The 8,669-nt window shown below is 35.5% G+C and overlaps 1 long non-coding RNA gene across 2 annotated transcripts; it reads right to left on the bottom strand.

Annotated features, from left to right (window-relative positions):
• Positions 1-5,512: 5,512 nt before the first annotated feature.
• On the bottom strand, positions 5,513-8,669 carry LOC110909873. Of its 2 annotated transcripts, XR_002575692.2 has the most exons (4): positions 7,988-8,669; positions 6,394-6,759; positions 6,208-6,309; positions 5,515-5,734 (listed from the first exon to the last, which is right to left on the bottom strand). It is a non-coding gene; the product is annotated as an uncharacterized LOC110909873 (long non-coding RNA). The 2 variants fall into 2 exon arrangements; XR_002575691.2 differs by lacking the exon at positions 7,988-8,669 and having other exon boundaries at positions 5,513-5,734; positions 6,394-6,760.

The following is an 8,669-nucleotide window of genomic DNA, read 5'->3' as shown; positions in this document are numbered from 1 at the left end:
ACTAGTTCAAGCAGAATTACATGATTTGACACTTTTCTTGAACTTCGTGCCCTGAGCAATGCAAGAATCGATACAAAACGAAGCCGACAGACGTATGCACTAACAGACTCCCCCTCGGATGTTGACGAGTCGTAATTGTCGAGTCTTCAACGTCTTCAGTCTTAATCAGTCTGACTGCTCTCCTTGAAGTATCTTGATAGTGTAAACCTTCTTTAATCTTCTCTTTACTCTCCTCAAACAAATCCTTGGATGTTGATCTTCAACAGGATCAAGATCGCAATCTGGCTCAAGCTTCTCATTCTCTTGATCAGATCTCTTGATTTCTTAAGTTCATCAGCCTCATCAACTTGCGTGAACTTTAGCTTCAGGATCATAACCTGGCTCACATTCTACTCAGGATCAAGATCTGAAATTTGGCTATCCTGCACATTCTCTACCTCACAATAAATTTCACAAATTTATTCATCACTTGCAGGAATTAATATCTGATAACCACTTGTAGGCCAAACACTCAAGATTTTTTTTCTCATTATACACAAACTCCCCCTCACGAAATGTTAATCATGTTTAGCACTTGGAATTTTGAAAATCAGCTCTTCAACACCAGTTGTCGAAAATCTTTTTGCATTTTTCAAAACTTTAAGCTAAAAGACACTTAAAATATTTTTGGATTTTTTGGCTTTAAAGAAATGCAGTAAAGAAATATTTACAGACGACATTTTTGTGAGTTTGTGTAAGAGGATCATATCAGTTTTTGAGACAAATCACCAACACTGTTAAGCTTTAAACATTTTAAGTTTTAAACAATTCACCTAGATTGTCAGTATACTGATCCACTTAAATTTTCACACAAAGTTCAACTGTTTTGAGATACGAGTTTAATGTTTTAAGAACTTAAACTTATTCGCGTGTCCCACCTCTTGAATATACTCCCGTATCCAGATCCCAATATTCAGTCTTACAGGTGAGTATACTTAGATGATATCTGTTAAAAGGTTAAGTGCGAAACTGTGAGAGCTCAGGTCAGAACTTTCATTCAGCAAAGAGATGACGATTCGACTTTAGGTGTGTTCCCTTTAGAGAATCTTTTCTTCAACAGCACATGATTAGCATTTTGCAATGTTTCATCATTTTTTGTGCTGAGGGCAGCGCTATACTTCAAGCAAATGCAAAGTATTATATGGGGACTAGGCCATTGCTTCCGCAAAATCAGAAGTCCCGGGATAATACCCCAGATATCACTGAGTATAAAGACCTAGTATCTCAGAAACAGGGACCTTTCAAACACGATTTCGGGGGTTACCCATATATCCAAGAAATGTTACCCACGAGATAAGCAAGTTTGAAATTTATGTTTATATCTCGAAAACAATCTACTGAATGTGCAAAAACCTACTGGCACATCCACAGTGAGATTGTTTATCACATTTTTGACTTTACATTTCTTTAGCATGTTGTGATAGTCCACTGATGTACTATCATTTCCTCTTTTTCACCAACAAACTCATTTTTGAATTTTATCATGTTTTGGATTTTCTGAAATTTTCTTACTCCCCCTAAAATTCAGAAACATTTAAAGAAACTTTGAAAAAAAAAAACTGTACAAGAAATGACAACTGTTGTTTCAAGCTTCAAATTGCCATCCACTCGGCATAAACAATCAGAACTCCCCCTTACAACAAACTATTTTCCCATTATGATTTCAAAACACTTAAGTTTGTTTTAATCAAAATGGTTTTTCCAGAAAATAAGTTTTGTTGATGTTACCACTTGTAGGTTAGGGGTTCATTTCATCACATTGTTTTAAAACCACTTGTAGGTTTACCAACCAAACATACCACTTTATAGAAAATCAAGTACAACTTAATGTCCCTGATTTACCACTTGTAAGATCAAACCAATTACCACTTGTAGGTATGCATAATCAAACCTGATACAAAGAATGATGCCGATTCCTGCTCCACTCTTGCCAATCTGGGAGCTCCGGCAAGTCAGGGTTTTACTTGTGAAAAACTGCCATCCAAGCCTGACCAAACTTGGATGTTTCCTTCTCAACTTCACTTGGGTAATAAGTTGCTTTCTTTGTTTCATAAAAGTCCTTTACCCGTTTAGCCTTACCCTCAACCATTTTTTCAAAAATCTTTTTAACATTTCCATTAAATGCTTTCTCGACATCAAATTCTTTCTTCTCAGAATATAATCGATTCAAAATCTCAACCTTTCCAACTTTTGATTTAAAATTCTCAGACCTCAAAGGTGGAAAATGAGCATCATCCATTGGAGGCACTGAGTTTTCTTCTTTAACCTCAACCTGTTGCTCATCTGACTTTGTGGAATCAGATTCATCACCAGATTTTACATCAAACTTTTTAACATCTTCATGAATCTTCTTAACAACCCACATTTGGTTGTCATTCTTAGCTCTCTTTTTATAAAAATGTGTCTTTGAACACTCATCAACTTCATATGTTGAATTTTCAAAAATTTTGAATTTCTCAGTTGGTGGTTCATTTTTCTCAACAACTTTTTCTTTAAGTTTAGAAACAACTTCCTGTTTGATGTTGGTAGCTTTAGAACAGTTCCATGCAATGTGACCAACTTCATTGCATTTGTAACAAGTTCTTGTTTCTTTCTTCTCATTAGCTCCACTCTTCATAACTTCTTGCTTCTTTGCAAGAAAATCTTTATTCGATTGCTTCCAGAATGGGCTTTTTGCTTCTTCTTCCGAGCTTGTTCCTGCAACAAATTTTGTATTTGTTTTAGAAGTTTTTTCATGTTTATAATTTTCAGGTGGAATAAAACCAAGACCTTTCTTTTTGAAATTACCGTTATGGTTTGGTTTCTTTTGAAAACCAGAACCAGAACTGTAACCCTTTTTCTTGTTTAACCGTTGTTGAACTCTTGAAGTGTATTTTTTAGGTTTTGCATTAAGATTTACATCTTTTATTTCAGAAATGTTAATTTCTGTTAGTTTGAAAACCTTTTTGATCTTTTCAGCTTGAACACTTCTTATTGGAAATTCTTCATCAGAATATAATTTGTCAGAATCTATCAAAGTATATGCCACTTTGATTGGTTCATCATTCAAATTAGATTTTGATAACAGAAACTCTTTACTATAAACCCGTTTAACCGACGTCTTTGAACAATTGACCGACGAACTCGAACTTTTGACGGACGTACTCGAATTTCCAGACTCGGATTTTGACTCCACCTCCTCATTTGTATCCAACACCTGATCGACCACCTTTTTTATTAACTCAGACTCATGATCAGTGTCAGATGAAGTGAACGTAACGTCAATGTTTTCTGGTAATTCATCAGTTGATTCGGATTTTAACTTTATATTGACAGCCTTATTGACTTGCTCCTCATTCGGTTTTCTAGGAGAATAACCTTCCCAAACAGGAGGCGCACACTTGTTATAACTAACACTCTGTTTCTTACCAGTATCCTTCTTCTCTTTTGGCTTCTTATCTTGAAAAACTTCAAGACCTGCAACAGTTGGATAAATTCGGTCAATTAGATAATCAGAACTAGAATAACTTTGTAAGAGTCTTCTAATTCTCTCATTCTCTATCTTTTCTGTCTCCAACTCTTGCTTCCATTTTGCACTTTCTTCAATGTAGAAATTAATGGCTTTCTGCTTCGACATCAACACAGCATTCAGCATTGTCAGCGCATCTTCTCTTTCAGAATTTGTCTTTTGTAATCCAGTTACTGTTCTGTTCAATACATCGCAAGATTCCTTCACGTAATTGAGATCAAACAGTAATTTTTCTTTCATCTTTTCTTGTTCAACCAACTTTTCATCTTTCTGTGCGCACTGCTTGCAAGATTTTAAGCACTTTAAGCAAGGCTTGATGACTTCCACAATCTTTTCTACTTCAATGATCTTCTCAACTTCAACAACTTTCTCAACTTCAATCACCTTCTCTGTTTCAACAATCTCCTCAGCAATTTTAACCTCTTCATTTTGAACACTCTTCATTGTCTCAGCAACATCTTCAACTTTCATGTTTTTCAACTCTTTCGCTGCTCGTTTCTTCTTCAATTTCTCCAAGCGATCTGCAAAATAAAATTGAAAACTTTCAGGAAATAGTTGAGTTTTTGCAACATTAATATGCATTTCTTCATCATTATCACAACTATCATCAGTTGGTGATTGATCAAAATCTATTGTCTTTTCAGAACTATCATCTGAAGAACCATAATCAGATGGTGTTTGATCAAAAACAGTTGCTCTTTCTAAACTTTCATCGGATGAAACAGACTCTTCTTCTTGGCTTGAATCATTACTATCAAATATTTTCATCCATTCTGTAAACAAATCAGGCTTTTGAACTATTTCAGCAATCATAGCTACAACTTTTGAATCAAGTGGAATATATTTATCCCAGCTGAAACCTTCTGCCACTTTTTCATCATCTTTATCAATGATACCATAATAAGCTCTCTTATTTGCATCTTCGATCATTCTTGCATGCGCAGTTTGTGGTTCCTTTTGTTGATGCGGTTGATGAGCAACCTGTTGATATATGGCTTTTCGATAGTAATCATCTTTTCCAAAAGGATTCTTTGCTCCACTCGCTTCCTGATTTTTGCATTCTCTTTTGAAATGACCTTTCTCCCTGCATCGAAAACAAGTAACTTTAGATTTATCAAAACCCAAAGTAGAAACATGTGCATCCAAAAAATCATTTCTTCCTGTAATCATTTTGAATTTTTCTGCTCTCCTCAAGACACTAGCTAAACACCATTTAATGAATCTCAAAAGAGCTTCGTATACAACACCAAAATATTCGCTGATAGAACAAAACCATAGAAAAAAAAAATCACCCACTAAGGCCTTCAATCTTTTTTGTTTTTCATCCATTCTTTTAGACGTCACCCCCATTTATACTAATAAATAACTTCAAATAACTTGCTAACCAATACATTTAATCCTACCCTAATAAGGAAATATATAATAAACAAATCTCTAAGACCGCCCGTAATGGGGCGTGATTTATAAAAAAATTAAAAAAAAGAACGCCCGAAAACGCCGACTAGCCATTACACCGGGGCGTGTTTCGGCGTTTTCTTCGGCAAAATTGGATTTGGCGTTCTTTGAAACACGCTGAAGCCCCCCAAAACCTGATTTCTTTGCCCAATAAGACCTTGTCATGTGTGTATACTTAGTTTTAATTAAAAAAAAACAAAAGAAATTAGTCCCTAAAGTTTAAGAAGGAAGGAGGAGGTTCTCGATATTTAAGTTGCAGGTTTAAAAAAGGAAGAAGAAGGTTTAAAAAAAGGATTTTGCATTTCAATCCCTGAAGTTTAAAAAATGGATTTAAACTTCAAAAGTCCTTAAAAAAGGATTTTGCATTTCAGTCCCTAAAGTTTTAATTAGTTTTAATTAGATTTTGGCAATGTAATTTTTTTTTTTTACTTTTTTATGGTTTTTTTATTTTTAGTATTGTATTTTTTTTTAATTTAATAAAGTATTTTAAGTTTTTAATTAAAAAAATAATTGTTTGATGATTGGAAGGGGCGTTATTGGGCATTATTCCCACTACGGCACTTTTGCAATAACGCCCAATAATGCCCCCATGCTAACTGGACTGTCACATGGCAGAAAACGCCCCATGGTAGGGAGACATTATTGAGCTAACACTACGCATGGTCTAATAATTATCTGTCTTCAACATGGTTTTCTTATATTCTTCTCTTGTTTTCAAGCTCTTTACCTTACCTGCACAACAAAATGGGTGGGTTGGGAAGTGTAAACATGATAAACAGCGACATAAAACTTATGGTTCCAGTAATTATTCCAATTCCATTTCCAAAACATATTGCAGATTTAGAAGTGTAAACGTGATAAAGAACAACTTAAAACGTAGCTACAAATGTGATAAAAAAATGGACATAAAACACCACCATGTGATCCAAAAGGGCATGCATGATCAGTTCCAGAAAAAAAACAAAAAAGGAAAACCAGGTAGTTTTGCTTATCATCAATTAATTATACATGAAATAAACTTGTTTTGGAGAAAAAGTGATCAGTGCCTCTATCATTGTAAAAGAACAAAAAAAATAACCTGAACCGATTTCAACCCGTTTGACTCTTTGACCCGAAAAATAATCTGAATCGACCCATTCACAATATATGTCAAATTTACCAACTTAAGGAGAATTCAATTTATATAGCACATATATAAAACATACAAATTGATTTATGGTGGGATGCAACCATCCTGTTTGAATAGCTTTGACCGTAGCAATGGCTTCTAGACCTCCGGCTGCACCTAGGCAGTGTCCAATCATAGACTAAAACAAAAACAAGTTTTATCATTAACCGATGTTGTCAATATTAACATGTGAAGAATACAAATGACAGAAAAGATATCTCACCATGGTTGAATTCATTTTAATCCCGTCAGTGATTTTGAACACCTTCTTTATAGCATTTACCTCCGCCAGATCACCAACCAATGTTAACGTTGCGTATGCATTTTTGTAGTTAGCTTATGTTCACATAATGTAACATAATTATATTTTATGTTTTAACAAAATTATTTTTATATATTATATTGAAAATATTACCTCCTCTGGTGACACACCAGCATCTTCAAGGCTGCTTTGAATACAAGAAGAAACACCAAGACCGTCGGATCGTGGATCAGTCATATGATAAGCGTCACAATTAACCGCCCCGCCCAAGTATTCGGCAATTATTGGTGCACCCCTTTTCATTGCATGTTCTAGGCTCTCCATCACCTACAAATAATATTATATTCTTTATAATCAATAAATTTTTTTCTTAAAAAAGTTTGGTGATCTCGTACCATCTCACGATCAAGGGATATTTGGATTTGTGGTTTTTAAGCAATGTTTTGAAAACCGGACAGGGAACTGGGGTCTTGGGGATTGAACCAGATTTGTATTAAAAAAATTTCGATTTTACCCTTTTTTCTAATAATATTTACAGCATCACCCGGTTCTTACGTCCGATTCAACCGGCCCGACCAGTGGACTCATAAGAAGACCGGTTCGACGTCTTTTCCGATTCTGAAAACATTGTTTTTAAGTGAATTGCAATAATCAGTTTTTCATGCCTGCACACCACCACATTATAATATTGACTATTTTACCCTTAAACTTATTAAGTCGTTTTTTACCCTCTCTTTAGATATAGAGCAAAGTAGTCAATATAAATAGCATGACGGTGTAAAATTCCAAAAACTCCGTTATTAGACATTAATTATAATAAATATATATATATATATATATATGGGTCAAGTTATTCTACAAAGGCTTCTAATTGTAAGAAGTGTAAGAAGGATTTATAGAGTGACAAGTGTCCAATGACCTAAAACTAAACCCACTACATCACCACCAAAAACCTAAACACCCACCCCCACCCCACCCCACCACCACCCAAAAACCTAACCCCCCCCCCAACCCAAAAATCTAACCCCCCCACCCCCCGCAAAAAAAAAAACTATACCTCACCAAAAAACCTAAACTCCCCCACCCCCCAAAAACCTAAAAAAACCTAACCCCCCCCCCACAAAAAAAAAAAAACCTAACCCCCCCACCCCCCAAAAACCTAAAAAAAAACTAAACCCCCACCCCCACCCAAAAACTTAAACCCCCACCCCCCACCCCCCACCCCCTCGGCAAAAAAAAAAAAAAAAAAAAAAAAAAAATTAGGGTGGGTGATGTGGGGTGGGTTTAGGTTTTTGGTGGTGGTGGATGTTTAAGGTTTTTTTTTTTTTTTTTTTTTTTTTTTGTAGTGGGGTTTTTTTGTGTAGTGGGTTTTTTTAGGTTATTGGACACTTGTCACTCTATAAATCCTTGTTAAACTTCTTACAATTAGGATCCTTTGTATTTGATCCTAATCCATATATATATATATATATATATATATATATATATATATATATATATATATATATATATATATATATATATATATATCACTTTGAAAATAAAGAAAACATACCAACACACCAGCACCTTCACCCATGACAAAACCGTTTGGGGGTCATCATTTATTTCTCTGAGAAAGGGCCCTGCACGCCACAAAACCACCCAAACTAATAGGAATAATGGCAGCTTCAGTGCCACCCAAACCAATAGCCCTTTGAGCACCGAGGTTTCATCCAACGAAACGTCAAGCGGAAGGACCGAAAGCCCTTGATTCCACTTCCGCTAACATTGGATGATTCCCATTCCCAGACAGAATCAGTGGCTCCTGGACCTCAAAAGGCGTTTCCTCATCAGATTAGGAATTATTCTCGAATGAATCAGAACCATGATTTGCAGGCGTTCCGGAGTTCGAGACAAAGTCGTCAGACAAGTTTGAAATGAGGATTTTCGCATCAAGCTTCCTAGAAAGCAAAATAAAACATCCCTTTGGCGTTATGTTCTTAATATAACCCTGAAAAAAAAAACAGTTATGCAAATAGGGCTGAAATATGACACACACACAGACTAAATAGGGCTGAGTAGTAGAACAAATAGGGGTGCTAAACGGGTCGTGTTCACAGGCTCAACACAACCTGAACCCAAAAATTTTAGACGAACCCGAGCAAGACCCGAACCCGAAAATTGTGTCATACATATGAACCCAAACACAATCTGAATGTTCGTGGGTTGACCCAAACACAACCCGTTCAACCTGA

This window comes from Helianthus annuus, chromosome 15, assembly GCF_002127325.2.
Source record: "Helianthus annuus cultivar XRQ/B chromosome 15, HanXRQr2.0-SUNRISE, whole genome shotgun sequence".
Classification (NCBI taxonomy): Eukaryota; Viridiplantae; Streptophyta; class Magnoliopsida; order Asterales; family Asteraceae; genus Helianthus; species Helianthus annuus.
The sequence above is the reverse complement of the archived record's forward strand: the minus strand, read 5'-3'. Positions and strand labels throughout refer to the sequence as shown.